The sequence below is a fragment of the Hippichthys cyanospilos genome, chromosome 21 (genome assembly GCF_059441005.1).
Source record: "Hippichthys cyanospilos isolate Australia breed blue-spotted pipefish chromosome 21, RoL_Hcya_1.0, whole genome shotgun sequence".
Lineage (NCBI taxonomy): Eukaryota > Metazoa > Chordata > Actinopteri > Syngnathiformes > Syngnathidae > Hippichthys > Hippichthys cyanospilos.
This window is the reverse complement of record NC_142389.1, coordinates 11902669-11905000: the sequence shown is the minus strand read 5'-3', so window position 1 is coordinate 11905000 and position 2332 is coordinate 11902669. Positions and strand designations below refer to the sequence as shown.

The window sequence follows — 2332 nt, the reverse complement described above, 5'->3', positions numbered from 1 at the left end:
CATTGCTTTGGGAAATTACCTGCAGCTAGTGGCGTTTGTGCCACACACCTGCATCTAAATGCATGTGCTGCTTCGCATTAGGATGCAGATTGGAGATGATGGCGGGGAGTCAAGGGAATGAACGGAAAATGTCAGAAATGATATTTGAGTGGTGTACGTTGTGCTTTGCAGTTCATGGTGTCAAAACAAATAGAAATATTGTGTACCCTTTTTTGGAAAATGCCTATGTGATGTTCTCTTATCACCAGTCATCTCAGTAGATTGTTTTGTCACACACTATCTGCACATCTGGAAAGCTGTTTTTTTTTTTCAAGATTTCTTTCAGCCAAATAATTTCTAACTAGCAAATTTTTTCTTTTTAATTTGTTACCACGTTTGTAGTAGTATCACTTGGTGTATTTTTTTCAGGAACTCCAGAAATTAGCTTGTGTGACATCAACTGTTTTATTTCTGGCTCGTTTGCTGGAAAATTGCGTCACTAATGACACTGTAAATTTATTAAAAAAAAAACAACAAAAATAACAAGCGTGTGATGTTTTTCAAAAGAGTGTTCTCAATTTGAAAACAAAAATCAAAAGAACTCTAAAGCATTAGATAAGATTTGTGGATACCTGCAGAAACCCTGTTGAAGTCTCGTGTATGAAGCACAAATTAACAATGGAAAATTAAGCATCATTAAGCTCTAGACGTTTTTTGCTCAGGTATACAGTCTTATTTCTTTTGTTTACAAAAAAAAAAACCATAAAATCAATATTTTATGTCTGGTCTGACCCAATCATGTCTTTTAGTATGTCTTTTTTACTGCTCTAACTGTCTGGCACGTTTACATTTTCCTGTACATAGTGCATGTTACGATAACATTTAAGAACACATCCCCTCAGGAATTAAAATAATAATGATAATAATCTAATACCAAAACTGTCACATTTAGAGTGGAGTTTGAGTTAGCTGAGTAGAGTCCAAAAACCTGGCAGCGGCAAACACAATTTTGTACTGGAAACAAATGTGGCTTGATAGAAGGCAACAAAGGCAGGGAAGGAAAATTATATTAAAATGATATTTAAAAGGATTAATATTTAAATGTTCCACCAAAACACCTGCAATTTTGTCTAATAGATCTGTTAGCTTGACCCTTGTGGGGTATTTTGTCACATCCTTTGATTTTTTTTTTAACAACAAATGCATTTTACGTCAAAGGAAAAGCATTTAAAGAAAGTACTAGGAAGTGGAAATTTCACCCAGACAGTGACAACATTTCAAAGTTTAACATGGTGTGACGACTAAGTTATCACACTACCCAGAGTGTGCAATCCCTGGCTAGAATACTGTGAGAATGATGTTGAAGAAAATGACCCAAAAAAATACCACGCAAGGGTTCATGATAGCATACTGCAAAACGCCATGGACGGGTTAACGTAAGTTACCATGAATTTCAAATGTCTGCCATTTAATCACACAGACAAACAGATAATTAAAAATAATCATCACAGGAATGCTGTAAATAAATGGAGTTTAGTTGCGTACCTTCTCTGCCTTCTTGCTCTTGAAATATGCCGAGGTAGACCTCAATACTGTTTGCTAAGCCGCTTAAAAATGAAAGAGTTCATCCTCACGTATATCGACTTCATTGGTGACGCGGTCTGTAACGCGCACTCTGCTGCTATGATGCAATTAGCATGAACTAATCAGCCAATCAATGAGTAGCATACATGCAGACCTAGTTAAGACACATGTCAATGAAGCACAGCTTTCTGGCCACCTTTAATGTGCTCACATGCATACACACTAACATCGAAATTGCAGTCTGTGCTGTTTAAACAAGCAGGTATGTCTTTTTTTGTATGGTGAGCGTGAAGGACACACTGTCATCTATGGCTGCGTGTTGTCATCGATGCAGAGGCAGGACCAATGCGTATGATAGCCTCTATTGCACCTCAGCATCCCCTATTGCAAATATCTGGCACCCCAAAGTGTCCTTGAGCTATCTCCTGCTTTCATCCCTTCCGTGTGGTAAGCCTTATTTTGAATTTGCTGTGCTGGAAGTGTGGAACGACTAACAGACAGAGCAAGGGGATTACTTACCCCAGAGAGCATCACATTAACAAAACAACATCCATTGACTTCAACCCTTACTTCTCAGTAGTAAAACAGATTATCAGCCAATCACAATCCCATCTACTCACCAGGTAATATTTGAAGGGGAAAATATTCTCCTGGTTGGGATGATGAAAGTGTGTTCCCCGGTTCTCCACGCAGCCTATTGGTCCCAAACACTTTCCTCCTGGTGTAAACTAAGCTTTTCCCTGTGAACTCACCTCTCTGAGGGAGCAAG

At 38.3% G+C, this 2332-nt stretch overlaps 1 protein-coding gene across 1 annotated transcript in view; it reads right to left on the bottom strand.

Moving 5' to 3' along the window:
- Positions 1-2332, bottom strand: part of LOC148406623 (hippocalcin-like protein 4) — a 16609-nt gene extending 14277 nt beyond the window's left edge. The window contains exon 1 of the mRNA XM_088404713.1: positions 2184-2332. The gene's annotated coding sequence lies outside the window, so the exon portion shown is untranslated. The remainder of the gene's footprint in view (positions 1-2183) is intronic.